General features: G+C 43.9%; 1 protein-coding gene across 1 annotated transcript in view; it reads right to left on the bottom strand.

Annotated features, from left to right (window-relative positions):
• The window catches only part of LOC127581976 (tenascin-like), a 283,091-nt gene extending 267,089 nt beyond the window's left edge, over window positions 1-16,002 (bottom strand). The window contains exon 1 of the mRNA XM_052036811.1: window positions 15,957-16,002. The gene's annotated coding sequence lies outside the window, so the exon portion shown is untranslated. The remainder of the gene's footprint in view (window positions 1-15,956) is intronic.
• Window positions 16,003-24,518: the final 8,516 nt, after the last annotated feature.

The following is a 24,518-nucleotide window of genomic DNA, read 5'->3' as shown; positions in this document are numbered from 1 at the left end:
GGCATCCCCAGACCCTGAGCTCCATCCGAGAGACTGGGCCCATGACCACAGGGAGCTCAGACTCTCTGGAAGGACAGGGAGAACAGGCTGAGTGTGTGGGTCTGATCTGGTGAAGGAGACACCATCTTGGGCCAGGGAAGTGACTGAAGGAATGACAGGCTCTTGTCGTGTGACCCAGTCCAATGCAGAACATGTCCAATTTTGGTAGAGTAACAGAGTTATTGGACTAGTGTCCAGAAGCCTGGATATTGATCCAATGTCAAGAGTCACAGATAGATTCATGGAAAGATACGGAATGGAAACAGGTCTTTTGGCCTTCTGAGTCCATGCCGACGTTTCACACTAACCCTACTCTAAACATTTTACTCTTCCCACTTTCCAGTTAACTCCCCCCAGGTCCTACCACATCAAGGGAAATTTACAGCAGCCAATTAACCTGTCAATCTGCAGGGTTTTGGGAGGTGAGGGGAAACCGGAATACCTAAGGGAAACACACGCAGACAGCACCCGAGGTCAGGATTGAACTCCAGTCACTGAAGCAGTGAGGTAGCAGCTCTACTGACTGTGCCACTGTGCTGCCTGTGTTCGAATCCCACTGTGGCGGTTGGGAATTTACATAATTTGATAAAATGTGGAACAAAAACCTAGTATCAGTAAAACTACTGGATAATTATAAAAAGTCACCTGGTTCACTTGGGGTCTTCAAGAAAGTGATTCAGACATTCTTACCTGGAAACCCATCTCTCAGGATAAGATAAGATAAGATAAGATAAGATAAGATAAGATAAGATAAGATAAGATCTTTATTAGTCACATGTACATTGAAACACACAGTGAAATGCATCTTTGCATACAGTGTTCTGGGGTCAGCCCGCAAGTGTCGCCACACTTCTGGCGCCAACATAGCACGTCCACAACTTCCTAACCCGTATGTCTTTGGAATGTGGGAGGAAACCGGAGCACCCGGAGGAAACCCATGCAGAAGAGTGGAGAACGTACAAACTCTTTACAGACAGCGGTGGGAATTGAACCCTGGTTGCTGGCGCTGTAATAGCATTATGCTAACCGCTACACTACCGTGCCTGCCCAACGGTCAACCTTTGGGTTTCTCCAAGCAACTGAGCAAAGCCAGAACATTGTACAGCACAGAGACAGGCCTTTTGGCCCACCATGTCCATGCTTTCCTTTTTACCCGTCTACACTAATCCCACTTGCCTGCATTAGAACCAAATCCTCCAATACCTTGCCTATTTAAGTGTCTGTCTAAATGCCGCTTACACCGACCGAGTGATTGTATCTGACTTCACCACCTCCTCTGGCAGTGAGTTCCAGGCATCAACCACTCTCTGTGTAAAAAGTCTTATCCCTCAGATCCCCTTTGTAACTCCTTTCTCTCATCTCAAACCCATGCCCGCTAGTTTTTGGCACCCCTACCATGGGAAAAATGACGTTGACTATCTGTCCTATTTATTCCTTTCAAACTCAAACACTTCCATCAGGTCACCCCTCAACCTCCTTCGCTTCGGAGAAAACAGGCCCAGCCTGTCCAGTCTCTCCCCATAACTAACGTCTTCTGACCCTTGTGCGATGGGTAAAGAATAGACAAAGGTGAAGAGAGGAATTTGAGACACCATAACTCTAAAAAATAGGCTTTCAGTTTCTTTTACAAGGATTAAAGCCACTTGTCTTCAATGGTTTCCTTTATGACGCGGGTAGAATGAGATGGTGCTATAGAGGAGGGTAAGTGTCACGTGCATCCGGATCTCTTCAGTGAGTGCGCTCTCACGTCGGTTGTGAGAGGAGAAAGTAAAGTAAAAAAGTTCAAAAGAGAGAAAAAAATTTCAGTCAAGATGGTACCATCTGCAGACAGGATAAACATAAAATCTGTTCTCTGGATGTTAAGTAGTGTTTCAAACATTGATTCATCATTAGATTACTTACGCTTTCTCAAAGTTGTGGTGAAATCTGCTTTTGATGAGTCACAGAGAGATCCAGCACAGAGACAGACCCTTCATTCTATTGAATATGTGCCGACTGTCAACCACTCATCTACACAAAACCTACAGTAACCCATTTTATTCTCCCCGCATTCCCATCAAAGCCCCCAGATTCGTGCTGCAGGCAACTCACAGAGTCCAACTAACCTACCAACCCGCACGTCTTTGGAATGTAGGAAACCGGAGCACCGGGAGGAAACCCGCGCAGCCGCGGGGAGAACGCGCAAACTCCACTTAAGAAGTACCTGAGGTCAGGATTGAACCTGGGACTCTGGAGCTGGGAGGCAGCAGCTCCACTTAGCTGTGCCGCTGTGTATGGTGAAGTGTCTAATTTATTTTAAGTAGTAGTCAAACAACCTTCCAGAATGTCTCATCTTATTCATACAACTTCTTTCATAACCTCATTTTATTTAATGTGAATTAACTACCAACTGATCACCACAGAACCATTTTTCTCATTGTACAATATGAATAAAACCCAAACAATTCAATTTAACAGGATTAAGCTCATAAGAACCATGACGTAATCCATCTTTATCCCTAAAACCAATTAGTTATGTCTTTTGACGGACAATTAACAGTGGAATGAAAAGACGAACACAAAATAGAAATGAGTCAGTAATTACTGTTGTTCGTTAGAATTAGAAGATTTGATCTTTATTCCTTTTGGTACTCAGCATATTAATCAGGAGGGACACATGCAACTAATTTGTTCAAAAACCTTGCCTTCAGTTGTAACTGAAAATCACAATAGCATCATATGTACTCTCCCAATAGCCCTGAGCTAGGTGTCTCCTGTTGAGTTTTTACGGCTCACTTTAATGGGGTAATTCTTCTGGAGATTTTGTCTGTGATGCAATTTCATCAATACCATTTGAAAAACAGTCTGGATGCCATTACAGAGAAGTTCTAGCCTTGAGGATATTGAGACTATTTGTTTAAAGACATTTTAATAATAAAGATTTTAATAACAAAGATATTATCTTAATAATAAAGAAGCCAAGACTACATTGACAACACCTGCATGCCCCAGAGTTTCTGACTTGCATTCATACAAACAGAACTATTGGCTCTCTTCTTAAAAATAAAGCTTGAAGACCATCAAAGCAAAACTTGGCCTTGATACCTGATGAATTTAGACTGCAGGGGGTGCAAAGTGGGATCTGTGCTGGCCACAGCCTCACGCCCAACTGGTTCTCAGGCTAGACCACATCTGAATCCGCTCTGCACTGTTTGCCATTAATGCACTCTGGTTCCAAGAATCTGAAGCCAATGGAATTGGTTCATTGATATCAGGTGATGAAGTAATAGACAGGAGATTAACAATACGGTTCCAAACGCTGACTGACTGCTTAAATCCCAGGCACTAGGCTGAACAAAAATGCCTGGCATGCTTGCATTGACAAATGAATCTAATCAAAGCATAATGCTCACCAGGCCACGTGCTGCTGTGTGTGGAGACAATGAGGTCTCAGATTCCACTTAACAGGAAATTCCCTCCACCAAAAGTGGGGCACCTCACAAGTTCTTCTTTCACTCAAGCCCCCAGGTCAATACTTAGTGTTGCCCCCAAAATAACTTCACCGTTTGGCCATACTTGATACTTTGCCAGCATTCACACAGTCTTTGGGTGCCTCACCCATGTCAATAAGGCACACGTTAACCCACCCCATGATTCTTGCTGGAAACCCAGCACAATATCTAAGGGTGAGTGAAGAAACGAGGAGGCTTGCCTATGATACCAGGGTCATCTCGAACAGAGCAACGTTGACATTACGGGCAGAGAGGGTTTAGCAGGTGGTGAGAGTTGGGGTCACGGACAGCAGGTTTCCCGTCCCCATTTCCTTCCCACTCTCTGCTCTGCCTCACATACTCAAACAATCAGTGTGATGAACCAGGGGCCATGTTGCAGTGCCATGCAGGTCCACCCTTTACCCTTGCCAATCTATTGCTAACCTTTGTCCCTGTGTCCTTTCAAATGAATTGATGGCTCAGGCAGTGCAGCTACATACTGAAAGGTTACAGACAGTGAGTTAGCATGTCCATGCATGGCAATTCACTGACTGCAACTTATCAGAAGGACAGTGCAAAAGAAACGTGTTTCAATCGGCAAGGTGACAGAGGTTCCTACTCCAGGGATTCACTTTGTAGTGCTACTACCAAGCAGCCACTGCGCTGTTGGAAATTGTTACAGGGCCGGTAAGGTTCTGAAGCACTACCCCCCAAACTTCTGCAGCCAATCCTGGAGGATGTTTAGGGCGCTGGACCCGTACCATCCTGCATAGGTTCTTTCTACAGAACCAGTGGGATCGCAGAGCACCAATCCAATGGCAGAGAGAGTCAGCTAACTGGAGGCAGGAAGGCAACTAGGGTAGACAGCCACTGGGACCCTAAGGTTCCGCAGGCCCTTGCTCTTAGACACCAGTGAGCACGGGCAACCTAAGAGCTGGGGACTGAACCACAGCAACCCTCTGCTTTCCAGCGACCTTCCACTGTTGGGGATTCGGGAGTGATGGATTTATGTGAATACAGCAGGCATTGATTCAAACGGGAAGTGGTCTTCAGTTCCAATGTAAACTGCAAGCAGTAATCAGTTTAGAAGGACAGCTTTGTAAACAATGTTCTTTGCAGAGCACAGGCTGCTGGCTCACGGCAGGATGCTGCTCAGAGACATGGTTTGTAAACTGACATGACCATGAGATATTCTCGTCTGCAGAAATGTAAGACAATGGGGTACATTAACTGGGCTGCATGAAACCAGGTGTCAGAAACCTTCAGTTGTGTTATTCTGCATCATCATGACAGAGATCAAGGAAACTTCCATACCAGCATGCCAAAGCATGGTCAGAGATATATTTGCTCTGTCTGTCAATAATTAAGATATTTGTGTACCCAGAGAGTCAGTGTCACAACACTAGTTTTGGGTGTCTAGGTTCTCTGTCCTCAGAAACTATTGGACCATCCAGGTGAAACACTGTCCCAGCAAAGGTGTTTGAACATTCAGAGGTGCCTTGCCTGTTAGTGTGCTCCCATTGTAAATCTGGAATTCAATGGAACCATTTGTCAAACTCAAAAATATCGTCATGGTAGCTATTGAACCTGTAATGAATCTTGTAATTGAAGTTGTACACCTAAGCACAGCTCCAATGCCATATACAAATTTGCCGACACCACCTTTATTGGATGAATCACAGGTGGTGGTGAGTCAGCGTACAGGAGCGGGATAGGACACCTGGTTCAGTGGTGTCACAACAACAACCTCTCGCTCAACGTCAGTAAAACTAAAGAGCTGATTGTTGACTTCAGGAAGGGGAAGGAGGGTGAACGTGCACCAGTCTACATTGGGGGATCGACGGTGGGAAGAGTCGGCAGCTTTGAATTCCTGGGCGTTAACATATCAGATGACCTGTCCTGGGCCCAGCACAGAGATGCAATCACAAGGAAGGCACGCCAGCATCTTTATTTTCTTAGGAGATTAAGGGGGTTTGACTTGTCACCAAATACTCGAACAAACGTCCACAGATGTACTGTTGAAAATGTCCTGACTAGTTGCATCATGGTCTGGTATGGCAATTTGAAAGAGCAGGAACATCAGAAGCTGCAGAGACTCAGCCCAATCCACCCCACCATTGGGAGTATCTACATGAGGTGCTGCCTCAAGAAGGCAACATCCATCATCCAAGATCCCCACCATCCGGGCCATGCCATCTTCTCGCAGCTACCATTGGGCAGGAGGTACAGAAGCCTGAAGTCCTACACCACCAGGTTCAAGAACAGCTACTTCCCTTCAACCATTTGGTTCTCGAACCAATCAGCATAACCCTAATCACTACAGTTCAGCAAAACTATGACCACTTTGATCACTTTGCACTAAAATGGACCTTGCTTTTTGTTCTAATTGTGTTCTTTCTTGTAAAAATTGTGTATAATTTATGTTTAGAACATAGAATAATTACAGCACAATCCAGGCCCTTTGGCCCACAAAGCTGTGCTGAACATGTCCCTACCCTAGAAATTACTAGGCTTACCCATAGCCCTCTATTTTACTCAGCTCCATATACCGATTTAACAGCCTCTTGGAAGACCCTATCGTATCAGCCTCCACCTTTTTCTTGTTTTTCTTGTGAATGCTGACTATGTGCCTGTGATGCTGCTGCAAGTAAGTTTTTCATTGCACCTGTGCACACATCTACTTGTGTATCTGACAATAAACTCGACTTTGACCTTGCCTTTAGCAGTGTAAGGAGTTCAAGCACCTTGCACACCTGATCAATGACAAGGAATGTGTCATCAAATCTCAACTCCCGCCCACAGTACCAATGCACCACACCTTCATAACTCAGCCACAACAAGACCACAGCCACGATCCTATTGGACGGCGGAGCCAGCTTGAGGGGCTGAATGGCCTCCTCCTATCCCTACTTCTTATGACCATCCGGTCACGGTCTTTTCCCCTCTTAATGCAGTCCCATTTATTCTGCAAATATATCAGCAAGCAACCTTATAGAAATTATTCACCACACCCTTTGCAAAATCAAGATGCACTTAGCATTATCCTCAAAAAGGGTGATTACTTTGATCCCAGATTTAACACTAGAAATCTATTCTTTCACAAGCACCATTTGGCTGTTCTGGGTATGACTAAGCCTTATAACTATCGGCCTATTGAAATCTGAACACCGTTTAACCTCCTGATCGTGAGTACATCTGTTCCCCTGTCAGAAGTATACAAGAGATAATGAGGCAGCAGGAAATGAGCACTTATTCAAGTAAATTTGAAAATCAGTCCAACACTTTTCAAGGCAGTTCCTTGCTCCTTCATCCTCTCCCATTCTTAAAGGTGTCTGGTTGTTTACTCGATTACTCTCAAATGATTGAAACAAAACGGTCGTCCATTCAGGATGACTTCTTCGAGATATTTTTGGTGCAGTGGACAGTGGACAATGTTCACCAGTAGACCTGCCTGCAGCACTGACTGGCAGTGAGACGAAGTTGAATTGCATCAAGTCAGAACTCCACAGCAAAAGACAAGAAAGGATATTGATATGAAAGGAGGATTTGTTTTCAATTACTGGATTAAGTCTGAAAGAGAGCAGACTGAGTTCAAGAAGACACTTGGTGTGCAAGACCACTGTCAGGGGTTTCTTACAATAATGATGTTATTAAATTAATCAAGTTGTTCTGAGCTGCATCCAAAACATTGAAGCACATTTTATAAAGTGTAGTGATAAACCAGAAACTGCCTCATCCCAATCAGGTGACCCTGACCTTTACAAGAAATCAAGGTATGACCTCCGTAAAGCTATCAGAGATGCCAAGAGACAACACCAGTCCAAAATCGAGTCCCAGACCAGCCGTCAGTTGTGGCAGGGCTTATAATGGGCTACAAAACAAAGTCGGGCAGCATCATCGACCACAGCGCATCCCTTCCCGATGAGCTTAACGCATTCTGTGCATGTTTTGAACAGAAGGGGATTGGGTTGTCACCACCCACCCTGACAGTCTCCGATGCACGTGAACCCATGGTCACTGTTGAGGATGTAAGATCAGTCTTCCAGAGAGTGAACCCACAGAAAGCATCTGGTCCGGATGGTGTCCCTGGCCGTGTGCTCAGATATTGTGAAGATCAGCTGGCAGGGGTATTTGCAGACATACTTAACTTCTCCCTGCTTCAATGTGAAGTTCCCACCTGTTTTAAGAAGACCACTATCTAAGTAAAGCAAGGTAACATGCCTTAATGACTACCGACCAATTGCTCTGACATCCACTATCATGAAGTGCTTCAAGAGGTTGGTCATGGCACGCATCAACTCCAGCTTCCCAGACAACCTGGACCCACTGCAATTCGCCTGTCGCCAAAACAGGTCTACAGTGGATGCCATCTCCCTGGCCCTACACTCATCTCTGGAGCACCTGGACAGTAAAGACACCTACGTTAGACTATTGTTTATTGACTACAGCTCCACCTTCAATACTATAATTCCAAGCAAACTCATCACCAAACCCGAGACCCAGGACTCAAAACCTCCCTCTGCAACTGGATCTTTGACTTCCTGACCAATAGACCGCAATCAGTGAGGATAGGCAGCAATAACTCCAGCACGATTACTCTCAACACTGGTGCCCCACAAGGCTGCATCCTAAGCCCCCTACTCTACTCCCTATACACTCATGACTGTGTGGCCAGATTCTGCTCTAACTCCATCTACAAGTTTGCAGATGATACCACCATAGTTGGCCATATCCCAAATAACGATGAGTCGGAGTACAGGAAGGAGACAGAGAGCTTAGTGACATGGTGTCATGACAACAACCTTTCCCTCAATGCCAGCAAAACAAAAGAGCTGGTCAATGACTTCAATGGTGCTGAGGTCGAGAGGTTTGAGAGCTTCAAGTTCCTTGGAGTGAACATCACCAATAGCCTGTCCTGGTCCAACCACGTATACACCATGGCCAAGAAAGCTCACCAGTGCCTCTGCTTCCTCAGGAGGCTAAAGAAATTTGGCATGTCCCCTTTGACACTCACCAACTTTTATCGATGCACCATAGAAAGCATCCTGTCTGGATGCATTACGGCTTGGTATGGCAACTGCTCTGCCCGGGACCACTAGAAACTGCAGAGAGTTGTGGACACAGCTCAGCACATCATGGAAACCAGCCTCCCCTTCATGGACTCTCTTTACCTCTCATGATCTTTACCTCTCACTGCCTTGGTGAAACAACCAGCATAATCAAAGACCCCACCCACCCAGGTCATTCTCTCTTCTCCCCTCTCCCATCAGGCAGAAGATACAGGAGCCTGAGGGCACATACCACCAGGCTCAAGGACAGCCTTTATCCCACTATGAGACTATTGAATGGTTCCCTTATACAAAGAGATGGACTCTTGACCTCACAATCTACCTTGTTATGACCTTGCACCTTATTGTCTATCTGCACTGCACTTCCTCTGTAGCTGTGACACTTTACTCTGTATTCTGTTATTGTTTTACCCTGTACTACCTCAATGCACTGTGTAATGAATTAATCTGTACGAATCATATACAAGACAAGTTTTTCACTGTGCCTCAGTACCTGTGACAATATTAATCCAATACCAATCTGTAGAATATACCAGAGCGGATTCAAACCATAAAGATATTGTGGAGAATAATTCTATGTGCTATGGTTTGACCAGCAAGGTTAAGAACCTCTGAAGAAAATATAGAGAATGAGGTCTCCACAACTGCAGTGATAACCTTACCGTAAATGCAGTGGAAACCTTGTTTAAATGATGTAAGTACTGTGGGTTTGCATTAAGCAACCATATAGTTAACAATTCTGCAGATCAAAATGTGCCTTGAGTTCATGTCCAATGACAGTGAGGAGCTCAGTTACTGGATTACTAGACTGACAAACACTTTGTATTTTCTTCTTTGAAGAAAGCGACAAGGTAGTTCCATGAGGCCCCCTCATACCTTACCTGCGTCTCAGTCCTTGATTCAAAAAGACCTTAAACTCGACAGAGCAGGGCAGACAGGGGCATGGGGGCTTTCAAACACAATACGAAAGCATGGCTGCTGTTTGGATTTTCCTGGTGTACGCAGGAACTTTTGTGGGTTTGATTTCTGTGGCACCGGCTCTATTTGCAATCTGAATAACTATGGAGGAAAAAATTATTTTAATTGGCTTCGTCCCTATTTCAGGTCTGAAAATTACTGCGGCACTCATTAATATTAAGCAGTGTGATCGCTCACTGAGGCAGTTCATTTACACTTCAAGCCTTGCTCGAAGATAAGTGGAGCTTCTGACGACAGCTGCAGCTCCTGCCGCTGCATGTGTGACAGGAGCTGCAACTGTTGTCAAAGCTGCATGTGTGACACAGGGCACATGTCATTTAATAGGCGCACGATCTGTTTTATCCAGCCTCGCAGTCAGAACTACATGTCCCTGGAAATACCGAGCAAACTGAAAACTGGAAAATTAATGAAAAATAAAATGTCGACCTGTAAATCTTGCTCAAGTATTTCTACTCAAGATGCTCCTTAAAGCCCATCATAAGAATTTAGTCACGTTTCCTAACATTTTCTTATGTGACCTGGTATCAAATTTTAGCTGAAAATATTCCTGTGAAGCACCTTGAAATATTTTCTTACAATAATGATGTTACTACATTAATCAGGTTGCTGTGAACTGTGTCCATATCATTGAAGAACATTATATAATGTGTAGGGATAAACTGGAAACTGCAGAATATACTGGAGTGGATTCAAACCTTAAAGATATTATGGAGAATAATGCCGTATGCTATAGTTTGACCAGAAGGGTTAAGAACCTCTGAAGAAAATATAGAGAATGAGGTCTCTGCTGCTGTAGTATTAATCTTACTGTAAACGTAGTGGAACCTTTGTTTAAATGTTATAAATTTTGCCTGCCAACAAAGTTAAGATCATGTTCAAAAGCGAAAAGCAAAGGTGTGGTCAGTTTGAAGAGCCTGCTACAGCAGAGTACCAGAGACCTGGGTTCAATCTTGGCTACTGATCTGGATTCCTGTCTGTGTGTGGAGTTTGTACGTTCCCCCTGTGACTGTGTGGGTTTCCCCAGGGTGCTCCGGTTTCCTCCCACATCCCAAAGACATGCGGGTTAGTCAGTTAATTGCCCACAGAGTGTAGGTGAGTAGTAGAGTCTGGGAAGGGGGTGAATTGATATGAATGTGGGGAGATGTTAAAGGGATAAAATAGTGGGGAATTTGATTGGTCTGTGATCCGACAGACTCGATGAGCCAAATAGTATGGAAAATACTGTAAATCTGAAATAATCCAGAAATAGCTAGAAATAGTTGGCAAGTCAAGGGACATCTGTGGAGGGGAAGCAGAGACCTGAAATTTTAATTCTGTTTCTCTCTGCATGGATGCTGCCTGACCCACTGAGTATTTCCAGTATTTTCTGTTTTATTTAACTTAAGGCGGCATTATGAGAACACTTTGGAAATTTCCATACAAATTTTGTCAGTAGTTCCAAGAATTCAATGCGTTTAAGATATCTTTATTATTCACATATACAGTACATCAAAACACACAGTGAAATGCATCTTTTGTGTAGAGTGTTCTGGGGGCAGCCCACATGTGTCGCCACGCTTCCGGCGCCAACATAGCACGCCCACAACTTCCTAACCCGTACATCTTGGGAATGTGGGAGGAAACCGGAGCACCCGGAAGAAACCCACGCAGGCACAGGGAGAACGTACAGACTCCTTACAGTCAGCGGCCGGAAGTGAACCTGAGTCGCTGGCGCTGTAATAGTGTTACGCTAACCGCTACACTACCGTGCCGTACCGGACAAGTGTAGCTGAAGGAAATAGGACCCATTCTTCAGCAGCTCCCAGTTTTGCCTGGTGTTTCCATGTGGTTTGCTAATCCCAGCACCAACTGTCCTCAGGACTGTTGGTGCAGCCAATGAAAACTGGCGCAGCCTTTTACCGACTCCTGACTGTCCAGTGACTCCTAGTTGAAAATGTGCACATATTTTCGTTAGTATCAGCAGGAATGGACTTTAACATGATGCATCCTGCAGTTGAATAGGATATATTCTTACAGTGACATATATATGTGTGCACACTTGATGGTTGTTCTCCAAGCCAGCAAGGGTCATAACGCTTTTAGGGGCTTACCTTGTGTCACTGTTTTGGCCCTTGGCTGGTGCCATTTTGTGTTTGCAGACATGTGCACCCACTGAGCTTGAAGGAAATAAATTAAATTCCTGAAGGACAAAACTCAGGCTCCACCATCTTATGTATGTTAAGATAAAACAGCTCTATAGATCCCTGTTTTGAAAATTGCCCACTTTGATCAGGTACCAGTTACAGGTATGGGCAGAGATGTGGCAGATGGAGTTTAATCCGGGCAGGTGTGAGGTGTTGCACTTTGGGAGGTCAAATGAAAGGAGAAAGTATAAAGTTAATGATAGGCCCATTAATAGCATTGAGGTACAGAGAGATCTTGGGGTCCAGGTCCATAGTTCACTGAAAGTGGCCATACAAGTGGATAAGGTGGTAAAGAAGGCATATGGCATGCTTGCCTTCATTGGTAGGGGTGTTGAGTATTAGAGTAAGGAAGCCATGCTGCAGCTGTATAAAACTTTAGTCAGACTGCACTTGGAGTATTGCGTGCAGTTCTGGTTGCCCCATTATAGGAAGGATATGGAGACTGCGGAAAAGGTCAGAAGAGGTTTACCAGGATGCTGCCTGGATTGGAGGGTATGAGCTCTAAAGACAGGTTGAACAAATTTGGGTTGTTGTCCTTAGAGCGCCAGAGGCTGAGGGGAGACCTGACAGAGGTTTTTTTAAAATTATGAGAGGTATAGGTAGGGTAGACGGTCAGAAGCTGTTCCCCAGGGTAGAAATGTCAAACACCAGAGGACATGCTTTTAAGGTTAGAAGGGGGAGGTTTAAAGGTGACTTGAGGGGCAAGTTTTTTTTTACACAGGTGCCTGGAATGGGTTACCAGGGGTGGTAGGGGAAGCTGGCAGTTTGGTGGTGTTTAAGAGGCTTTTAGATAGACTCATGAGTATGAAGGGAATGGAAGGATATGGACGATACACAGGATGAGGACATTTAGTATAAATCGGCATCAAGTTTGGCACATCTTAGGCCGAACGGCCTGCCTGGTGCTGAACTGTTCTGTGTTCTAATGATAGAATTGTCAGAGTACAGAAGGAGACCATTCAGGGCATCAAGTCTGTACTGGTCCTAGTAAGACCGCCCCATCACTCCCATTTCCCCTGTCCTTTCTCTACAGCCATCCATATTACTCTTGCTCAGTGTATAATTCTCTTTTGAAGACACTGAGCGATTATATTTACACACCCCTCTAAGCAGTGAGCTTCTGATCATGGCTACTCTTTGAATAAGAAAAGTTTGCTTTATCTCCCTGGTATCTTTTCATCTAGCTCCATTGCATTTAAAAAAAAACAATATATTTAAATATATTTGTTAATGATTAGCTTCTCCTGATGGAGCGAGGTTAATCACTAGATTTGTGGAATTAGCAATTTGTTACCGAATGCAGTCATTTAATTCCCTATTAATTTCCTTTTTGCTGATTTAAGTGATTTAAGTATTTGGACAAGGCACATTTGGAAATACTTGGCATTTTATTCCACTTCAAATCTAGAACCCCATAAAGCAGATTGTCTGCAGCCAACAGCAACCATGCATGTTGGAAGTGCGTGCGGCAAAGCTGGAAGGTATTTGCGGGATTGCTGTTTCTATGGTAACCCGTGCCTGTATCAGTTGTCAGGAAGCAGACTGTCTCCCATTTTCACAGTCACCTTCATAACAGAGACCACTTAGCAGTGAAATAAAAACCAGATTCAGGTCAAATGAATCCAAGAGGGTAACTGAAATCAAATGTAAACACTTTCAGCAAATGAAATCACATGTGTTTAAGACCACGTTTCAATAGCTGATAATGGTGTATCACAAACACTTGCCTGGTTGCCAAGCTCTTAAATTCCAGTTGAATTAAATCATAAAAATGTGCACAGTGATTATGTGGAGATCCTAAAGATGCGTTTTGCTGAGAGTGCACGGAATCGATGGCAGACTGACTACTGGCGTTGTGATCACTTTGATCCACTGGTCTGGATAACTGTAGCTGCAACACTGCGTGAGGTCTGGTTGACTGGCAGTTCATTCACCACCCTCGACATTTACCCCAACGCCACTGGCACAGTGGTGCAGCCAACGAGGAAACACTTGCCTGGGCTACTCCAACATCATCTCCCAGTCCCATGACCTCTACCACCAAAAGTGCACAAGGGCAGCAGGTTCACGAGAACACGACCAATTGCATATTGCACCCTCCCAATTCACACACCACCCAGATTTGGAAATAAATTCTCTGTTCCTTCATTATCACTGGGTCTAAATCCCGGGATTCCCTCTTCAGATGGTGAAAGGCTTCAAGAAAGCAGATCACGATTACCTTCACAAGGGCGGAGAGGGACAGGCAATAAATGTCGGGCTTTGCCCGTAAAATGAATAAAAAAGTATGTTGCCATGGACACAGAAATTGCTCACTGGGCCTGTTGGCATGGTCTAGAATTCATCCCAACATTAATTTCTCTGAGGTGCAAATCCATTGAAGGTAAACAGGAATGTCCAGGGAACGCTGTAGGAGATTGTGTGTTGGTAACCCAGGGTATAGGTGCACAGGTACATCGTTTCTTGTGTCACAGCAATAGATATCACACAGCAGCTGGAGAATTCAAATTGAAGCCATTGAATAAATCTGGACTGCCACAGTCGTGTCAGTGAGGGTAACTGTGAACTACTGGGTTGTCGAGAAAATGCGCTCAGTTCATTGATAGGTTGAGCGAGCTGGGGCTTTTCTCTTTGGAGAGGAGGAGGATGAGAGGTGACTTGATAGAGGTGTACAAGATGATAAGAGGCATAGATCGAGTGGACAGTCAGAGACATTTTCCCAGGGCGACAATGGCTAACATGAGGGGACATAATTTTAAGGCGATTGGAGGAAGGTTTAAGGGGGATGTCAGAGGTAAGTTTTTTTACACAGAGAGTGGTGGGTGCGTGGAACGCACTGCCGGCAGAGGTCGTGGGGGCAGATACATTAGGGACATTTAAGAGACACATGAATGATAGAAAAATAGTGGGCGATGTGGGAGGGAAGGGTTAGATAGATCCTAGAGCAGGATAAAATGTCGGCACAACATCGTGGGCCTGTACTGTGCTGTAATGTTCTATGTTCATTATTGTCCTTCAGGACAGGGAATGTGCCATTCTCACCCAGTGTGGCCTGGATGTGACTCCACACTCACTAGTCTGGCTCACTGTTAATCACTTCCAGTTCAGAGGGATGAACAATATATACAGCATCATGAATTAATCAAAGTGTATTCCTTCTCCTTATCACCATGTTCCCTTCCCATGGCTGACTGTGCTCTTCTCTTATTTCTCCCTCCCTACATTCTGTCTCCTTTGTACACCTCCCCCCGAATGAACCAAACAATTAATCTCTGTGAGGCACCTACATGGCTTCAAGACATCACAAAGAGTCTTACAGCAAGCATGTTGGAAATAGAGTACCCCATTAACCCACAACACGGCCTCACACTAGCAGCCATGAAATGAAGGCCTGGTCATCTTTTTTTTTAAGGATAGAAGGCAACCTGACTCTGAAAAAAACTCCCTTGCCTTTCTTTGATAAACGCTGAATGATCTTTCTGTTCAGTTGAGAGGTCGGACAGGGTAATCTGTTGGCAGTGGACCTGCGTGTCAGCCTGAACTTTGTGGTCAAGTCTTCAGGCTTGATCAGAGTCTAGAGGCATGTGTAGCCTCCGCTGGCACCACCCTCAGTCACGGACTTTGACAACTCAATAATTTTCATATACTAAGTAGTGGAAAGCTAAAAAACCATCTTATTTCCTTTGCCATCACACAATCCTACTACAGTTGGACTCTCTGTCCGTCATGTTCTTTTAGCTTGGATTACAAAGCTGAGCTGTGGTAGCTCTGTTACTGAAACTCTCTGGTCATGATCAATCAATTCGGCACCAACCCGGTGAACAAGCCAGGGATACGGCAGTGTGTCCTTGTGTGGTTCAGTTCCACTCCAGTTCTGTTTCCTTGATATATTCACAAAGTCTGGGGTTAAGCCGCAATATTTTTCACAAAGACAACGTCTCACTGAGATTACACAAAGCAAGACTGCTACACCATGCAGGGAAATAGCAAAGGGCTTGGCAAACCTATTTGGATTTCTTTTCTTCAATTTTCACAGAGATTGTATTCAGAATTTGCAGTCATGCAATCATGCATTAGTGGTGCTTGATATCACACTTAAAGACAGTGATATTGTAGACACGGCATATCAAAAAATAACTCCATCTCCACCAATGGCAGCTCAGCATCTTTCACAAAAGTTTTCCAATAAGCAGCATTTTAGGTTGTTCAAAGCTTACCTGCTGATTGGACCCCAGAGGAAATGAAGGTAGCCGCAGTGTGTAGATGTTTACCTAAAAGCAAATAGTGAAAGCCCACTGTTAGAGTCACAGTTCACTGAGCTGAGAGTAAAAGCTGTCGTTTAGACTAAATCAAATCTGAAGCAGTCTGAATTGATCAGTTTATAATTCTGTCCACCAGGTCCAATGAGAAAGGCACATTGTTAATGCAATTTGAAAGAGTTACTATGCTTTCACTAGTCAGATATAATACCTATCACATTATATTAAAACATCAAGAAATAACTGAGAGTTTAACTGTGAGACTGTTGATTGGATCAGCCTAATTTCTAACTGAGTCTGCCTGAATCAATAAAGTCAATTTTAATTTTGTAACAAGCTATTATACTCGCAGAAATCTCTCAATCAGCCATAAGATTGGTGTTCAGACTTCATTGTCATTTGCTGGTTCTGTTAAAGGGAAAGATTACATTTCTGCCCCAATTGTAGTGATAAAACCTTCTCCCACCGTGCTGTCTTCTTCAAACTTTGCACAGTATCAGGGCTTATTCAGGACAGATCTATTTGCTCCTCTACACGCTGAATACTAACAGGTTACTAAAAATCCTATAGCATTCCTCCTCAAGTGGTATACCTCTTCTCTTCTGTCTTATGCCATAGACAACAACATCCTGAGACAATTAAACCAGAGCAGAATTCTTTTAGAAAATATTTGACTTCAGTTAAAAACCTCCTCAGAAAAGAGGGGCAATTATGGAACCACAAAGTCTAATTCATGCCACTGAAGTAGGTTATTGATGCCATCAAACTTGTGCAGGCTTCCTGGTAGAGCAGAGATACCAATCCCATTCCTTCCTCTTTCCCCATTCCCTCAAACACCCATCCATTTTACAGTTTCGATCAAATCCCACACAAAAAAAATCAGTGGATGGGGAGAGGCCAAAGACTGCGGAGACCTGCTGTAAGCCACAGATCCCCACGGCGCTAAATCTTACCATGTGCTGGACAGAGTGGAAGTTCCCAAAGACCACTTCTGGAACTGCGAGATCCATTATGTCACAAATTAACCAGTTCTGTCGCAAACTGAGAGCCTTACCAAAGGATCAAGGTGCAGCTTGGGAATTATAGTCCAATAGGTTTAACATCAGGTCGAGAATGGGTTGCAGAAGAAATTATTAGAGATGAATTGGACATGGTTACTAAGGAATCCCAACACAGTTTTTGGATACAGAGATCCAATCTTACCAATATCATCACAATTTTTGGAAAGACTGTCAAGTCAGAAGCCTGGTAGATACAATGCACCTGAAATTTCCAAAAATGCCTTCAACATGCAGCCACATGAAACAGGTTAAATGAGGGTCTGAAAATCAACTGTAAGTTCAATTTAAAGATGGTTATATCAATGCAAACAAGAAATGAGATTTAGGGTAATGGTGTTGACTAGTTATCATTGGATTCCCCAAGGGTTATGCAAAAGCCATAATTCTTCACAACGGTTGAAGATTGGAGAAAGTTGGCTATAATTTTTCTGATCCACCAAGACCTCAGCAGGAGCTAGGGCCATATGGAAATAAGTTTGGGCTTTGGAAAAACTCTTCAGACTTGATGAATACTTTGTGATGCTTGAGTTAGTCATTGGTAATCCCAGGTTTGGTAATCCAATGCAGGATCACCTATTTAAGGCTGTGGAAGAAGAGAAAGTCCTGCAGGATTGTTCCCCAAACATTGAAAGTTTGTGACATTGTCAGAAAACTTTTGGAGAATGTGAATAGGAGGTATAGTCAGCTGACAATGGATACAGTACTTACAATATGCAAGAAGCTAGAATGATCCCACCTGAATACCGTGTCCAGTCTTGGGTATGGAAGAAAATGAGGAAGGGCAGTCTCCTGATGTTAGGGCACTTAGTTCTCAGGAAAAACTTGGAGAATATGGAGAAAGAAAAAGCATGGAATATGACTGAAATCTTTAAAATGTTACGAAGAAGAGTAAGTTTCAGTGGGTAAGTTATTTAATATGGATTGGATGCAAAGGGTTACTCTATCAAGCTCGAGGTTACAGGAAATAGTAATGTTCCCCAGAGGGTCATTGCATTCTTGGTCAGAACATCAGAATGCTTTCACCTCCTCTGAAACATGGACGCAAGTTTACATGAAGAGAAGACAACTGGATTACATGGAGCGCAAAATGATTAATTGAATCCAGACCTGTGTGAGGTGATGCATGTTGTGAGGTCAAATTCTGCTAGGACATACGGAGTAAATGGCAGGGACCTCAGGAACATTAACATACAGAGGGACCTTGGGATGGAAGTCCATAGCTCCCTGAAAATAGTGACACAGTTGGATAGGGTAGTGAAGAAGGCATTTGGTATGCTCTCCTTCAGAGGCTCAGGCAGTCAGTATAAGAGTTGGAACGTCATGCTGTTGTTGTATAAAGCATTGATTAGACTGCACTTAGACTATTGTGGACAGTTCTGGTCACCACACAACAGGAAGGATGTGGTAGCAATGGAAACAGTGAAGAAAAGATCCACCAGGATGTTGCCTGGAATGGAGTGCTGTTGTTATAAAGAGAGATTGGATAGGCTGGATTTGTCACTGGGAGCTGAGGGGCGACCTTATAGATGATTATAAAATTATGAGAGACATAGAGAGGACAGATAGAGTATTTTTCACAGGGCAGCATACTCTAGAACTGGAGGGAACAGGTTAAAGACCAGAGAGGAGAAATTCAATCTGAGGGGTAAATTTTTCTCACAGAGAGTGGTGCATCTCTGGAGCGAGCTCCCAGAGGAGGTGGTAAAGGCAGATCCAGTTATAATGTTTAAAAGGCATTTGGACAGACACTTGGACAGGAAGGGCACAGAGGGATAAGGGCCTAATGCAAGCATATGGGGTTAGCATAGACAAGCATCGTGGTCAGCATGTATGAGATGGTCTGAAAGGGCCCATTTCTGTGATTCTATGTTACATCTCCTATTTGATTGTTTTTCAGGCCAAAGAATGATTTTCCCAGTTATTTCCTAAATTGATCAGTGGATTTTCTGCTCTTTACTTACTTCTTCTGGAAGTCTAAGGAATAAGCTGCAGGTTGAAGTATGTCACAGAGGGCCTAGCTGAATGGGCCAGTTCTCTGTTCTTGCCCCTTTATCTCATTTCCATCTCTCTTCCATTTTCCTTGGAAAGGTATTTAATAGAGTAAACATCCTTCTCTCTCCCAGGTTTGAATTCTTGGAATATCATTCTGAATGGAAATTGATCTTAACTCTGGAATTATTTATCAGCTGCAAAGTTCCTGATTTTGTCTGCAAATAACAGCAGGATTTTGACAGAACAAGAGCATCAGTAACATTATACTGTATAGTCAATCATTTAATAATCCACCTGAACAAGTTACCCTCGTAACATCTCTACGCTCTTGATTTTCGTGTTTACCCTCAACTTTCCTGATGTCATTGATGCTCCCATTAGCTTACAGGTTCTCTGAAGCTCCACCTGTCTCTACTTCATTCTTTCTCCCAAACAACAAAATATATTACGTTTCCTCCTTCTTTTTGTTGCACAATTTTAGTCCCTTTATCTAAGTACATATTCACTTCCATTCTCTGCTTGTAGCAGTTAGCGTAACGCTATTACAGCGCCAGCGACCTGGGTTCAATTCCAGCCACTGTCTGTAAGGAGTTTGAACGTTCTCCCCGTGTCTGCGTGGGTTTCCTCCGGGTGCTCCGGTTTCCTCCCACATTCCAAAGACATACAGGTTATGAAGTTGTGGGCATGCTACGTTGGCGCCGGGAGCGTGGCGACACTTGCAGGCTGCCCCCAGAACAATCTACGCAAAAGATGCATCTCACTGTGTGTTTCAATGTACATGTGACTAATAAAGAAATCTTATCTTTTCTTGCTAAAACTTCCTTCCAGAATATCATTGCTTTATTTTCCCCTCATAAGTATATAATTTCCCAAAGTGTCAAAGTCATTACATTCATCTGGAAGGCATCTTTTCCACAAGTTTCCAAGCTCAGTTTCCATCCCATCTCTATCCTCTCCCTCACCTCCGTACATTATTGATGCTGCTGTGCTGAATACCCTTCTAAATTTTGCCATCTTTCAGCCTTCGAGGCCACAAGTATGGCATCCGATGCCAACTTTCCTCTCATTCTGGTGATGTTACTCAAAATTGGACAGCGTTTTAGCTCAGTCTTTCCATCTGCTTTTAACTCAAAACCGACATGACATGACCTAATCATCTTGTAATGAGCCTCATTCCTTCCTTTACCATGTACAGCCCTGGTGATCGTCAACATTATCAGCCTTTGGTCATCACTTTGGCTCTTAGATCACTGGGTGGCGAAGCTCAAATGGAATACTCAGCCCAGTAGAAACAGGTTTAATATTCGGTATGGATTGAACCATTTTAACATGGAGATCCTAAAGTATTTTGTTATTTTCAACACTGGAACAAGCTGCTCTTATGTTCCTTCAGAATTATTTGATTATTACAACATAGGAGTAGAGTATTTGGCCCTCCTGTTGTAAACAATGCATTTAACCTCATTCCCCTGCAGTTTCCCCACAGCCCTGGAAGTGCTCCCATGCCAATTCAATCCGTTTTTGAACCATCTGATTGAATCTGTTCTCACCACCTCTACATCATGTGTTTGCAAATGATGACTATTCTCGCACAGAGATAACCCGTCTCAATTACAAAGTTAATAAAGGAGACTAAATGCTTTATGACTAACCACTTAACGTGCTCAATCAGTATCAGCTACACTAACTTCCTAATTGAAAAGTATCACCTTTGGGTTAGTTCTGTCTGATCTGGTGCAGGAATCACATCCTTGAATTTGATGGCCTCCAGCAGAGGGCACCATTTGCATCCGGCAGCAATCTGATCAGCTTGTTAACAGCACATCCTCATCATGAAAAATGATACAAATTTGCATCGAAAATTAACAATCCTTATCCAAGGTTGGGTAGATAAGAAATGGAGTTACAGTTCAATGTTGGTAGTGGTGTTAATGGGTGATTACTAAGCTTAATGCCTTCTGATATCACGTCAGTGTTTTAGAAGGTTCACTTGCTTTGAAAGTAATAGAGACATGAGTGTCATCTAACCAAATTAAATGATCTATTGCCAGTGTTTGACATCTGTGGGGTGATACTTACTTCCAGGAAACAGATGGGGACAGAGCAGCTGCCTGTTGGACAACCTACTCAATTTTGCTTTCCGTCCATTTTTCTACGAATAAGATATATCAGAATCAGCCCTTTTATATCCAGTTTAGAAATTTCCAGCCATTCAAACAAATGTAGGGCAGCCCTGAATAAATCCCCACACCCCACTACCCACTGATTTTGTGAATGCTTGTTGGTGTTGAAGGCTTTGAGGTCTTTCCAAGTGGTTGAGAAGGAGGTTTGGTCACTCATTGCGAAAGGGAATGAACTTGGAACATAGTCCCAGGTTCATATATCAGAGGACTTACAATGGCAACAATGAGGCAGTTTGGTCTCCAATGAATGATGTTATAAGCTTCTACCTTCCCAGCGATAGTACATTTAGGACCAAAAACCAAGTTCACTAATGGAAATGAGCCAGCTGGCCAAGGGTTTCGAACATTCTCAGATGGTATAACCATCATCTGGAATTTGACAGTGTTTCTTAAAAAAAGTATTACTGCTCTTTCCCTTGCAGAAGTTATGAGGGAGAGAGGTGAACTTGATGTAAAACTGAGTTCTTATTGTTCATTTTGAATAAAATTCCTCAACCTTCCTATTTCCAGTCAAGCATCTGAGATCATCAGATGGCCACTGACACACAACAGTTTATATATCTGACCTGGCATTTACTGCCTTTCAGTGGATGCCCTATAAAGATGATTGATAACTTTCTCCCAGATCCACGGACAGCATGGATGACATTGGAGAATTACAGGATTTTCAGCTAATAAATGTGCAGGAACCTGTCCAAGTTGGGACATTATGTAATTTGGTGCAGAATTTGGAGCTTCCGTGATTTTCTTTTTCCAGTAGAGTTTATGAGGTGGAGAGATGAGATTAATGCAACATTATTGAGTTGCCTGAGTGCTGCTTGTCTATCATCCAGATCGAATTTCAGTGCACCAGTGACAGGGTGGGTGACGATAGAGCACCTCCCTCCATAACTTGGTTCCACCCAGGATCACAGGTATGTCCAAACTATCCAGTGTTTCTGAGGCAGTGGTCTCTTCACATCCTCAGATTTGCACTCAATACCATACGCGCTCTTGACCTTTCTCTGCAACAACACTGGCTCATTCTGTCTCAAAGCTGCCATGGTCCATGGTTCCATTTATCCTTCAATACACTGCAATAGGCGACTTTTCACCTTCCTTTCAGACATCAAAGGTCATAACCTCCAACATCTCCTGCGTTCCAATAACCCTCCAGATCCCTCTCCCCCCTCACTTTCCTCAGACCACACCTCTCCCCCCAATCCCACTCCCCCAGTTTTGTTTTCACCATCTGATCTTCCCTTCTCTGAACCAGAATGATCAGACCTCGAGGCCTCAGCTTCGTCCTCCATGTCTGCAGCTCAAAGAAGACGTGGAACTTCTCTTCTGCCACCTCCACCTCCTCCAAGTCAACTGCAACCGTCCCCTCGCTCCATCACCAATGCACAGTAGCAGCAGTTTGTACCATCTACAGGATGCACTGCAGCAACTCACCAAGACTCCTGAGACAGCACCTTCCAAACCCACCACCTCTACCAGCTAGAAGGACAAGGGCAGCAAAAGCCCGGGAGCACCACCCCCTGGAAGTTGCCTCCAAGCCACACACCGTCCTGACTTGGAAATATATTACCGTTCCTTCACCGTCACCGGGTCAAAATCCTGGATCTGCCCCCCTAACAGCATTGTGGATATATCCACACCTCAAGGACTGCAATAGTTCAAGAAGGCAGCCCACTACCATCTTAACAAGAGGCCCAGCAGAAATATTTAGAACGTACTTAGCCACAGGTGAGGTGCCGGAGAACTGGAGGATAGCTAATGTTGTTCTGTTGTTTAAGTAAGGCTCCAAGAATAAGCCGGGAAATTATAGGCCGGTGAGCCTGACATCAGCCGTGGGTAAATTATTGGAAGGTATTCTGAGGGACAGGATATATAAGTATTTGGATAGACAGGGCCTGATTCGGGATAGTCAACATGGCTTTGTGTGTGGCAGGTCATGTCTAACCAATCTTATAGAGTTTTTAAAGAAGGTTACCAGGAAGGTTGATCAAGGGAAGGCAGTGGACGTTGTCTACATGGACTTTGACAAAGTCCCGCATAGGAGGCTGGTCCAGAAGGTTAAGTCTCTTGGCATTCAGGATGAAGTAGTCAATTGGATTCAACATTGGCTTAGTGGGAGAAGCCAGAGAGTGGTAGTAGATGGTTGACTCTCTGACTGAAGGCCTGTGACTACTGGTGTGCCACAGGGGTTGGTGCTGGGTCCGTTGTTGCTTATCATCTATATTAATGATTTAGATGATAAATTGGTAAACTGGATCAGTAAATTTGCGGATGACATGAAGATTGGGGAGTGTAGTGGATAGTGAGGAAGGCTATCAAAGCTTGCAGCGTGATCTGGACCAGCTGGGAAAATGGGCTGAAAAATGGTAGATGGAATTTAATGCAGACAAGTGTGAGGTGATGTGCTTTGGGAGGACAAACCAGGGTAAGACTTACACAGTGAATGGTAGGGCTCTGAGGTGTGTGGTAGAACAGAGGGACCTGGGAATACATATCCATAGTTCCTTGAAAGTGGTGTCACAGGTAGATAGGGTCATAAAGAGAGCTCTTGGCACATTGGCCTTCATAAATCAGAGCATTGCGTACAGGAGTTGGGTTATAATGTTGAAGTGTATAAGGCATTGGTAAGTCCAAACTTAGAGCATTGTGTGCAGTTCTGGTCACCTACCTACAGGAAAGATATCAATAAGCTTGAAAGAGTGCAGAGAAAATTTACACGGATGTTGCTGGGATTTGAGGACCTGAGTTACAGGGAAAGGTTGAAAAGGTTAGGACTTTATTCCCTGGAGCACAGGAGAATGAGGGGAGATCTTATCGAGGTATACAAAAATATAAGACGTATAGATAGGGTGAATGCATGCAGGATTTTTCCCCTCAGGTTGGGTGAGACTAGAACTAGAGGTTTAGGGTGAAAGGTGAAATATTTAAGGGGAATCTGAGGGGGAACTTCTTCACTCAGAGGGTGGTGCGAGTGTGGAACGAGCTGCCAGCGGAAGTGGTGGATGCAGGTTCAATTGTAACATTTAAGAGAAGTTTGGATAGGTACATGGATGGGAGAGGTATGGAGTGCTGTGGTCCGGGTGCAGGCAGGTGGGACTAGTCAGAAAACTAGGCTGGCATGGACTAGATGGGCCAAAGGGCCTGTTTTTGTGCTGTGGTGCTCTATGACTCTAATTAGGGATGGGAAATTAAATGCTGGATCAGACCACATCCCTGGAATTAATAAAATAAAAGGATAGAGTTCCCCTGGTCCTCACGTTCCATCCTACCAAACTCTACATTCA

This window comes from Pristis pectinata, chromosome 23 (genome assembly GCF_009764475.1).
Source record: "Pristis pectinata isolate sPriPec2 chromosome 23, sPriPec2.1.pri, whole genome shotgun sequence".
Lineage (NCBI taxonomy): Eukaryota > Metazoa > Chordata > Chondrichthyes > Rhinopristiformes > Pristidae > Pristis > Pristis pectinata.
The sequence above is the reverse complement of the archived record's forward strand: the minus strand, read 5'-3'. Positions and strand labels throughout refer to the sequence as shown.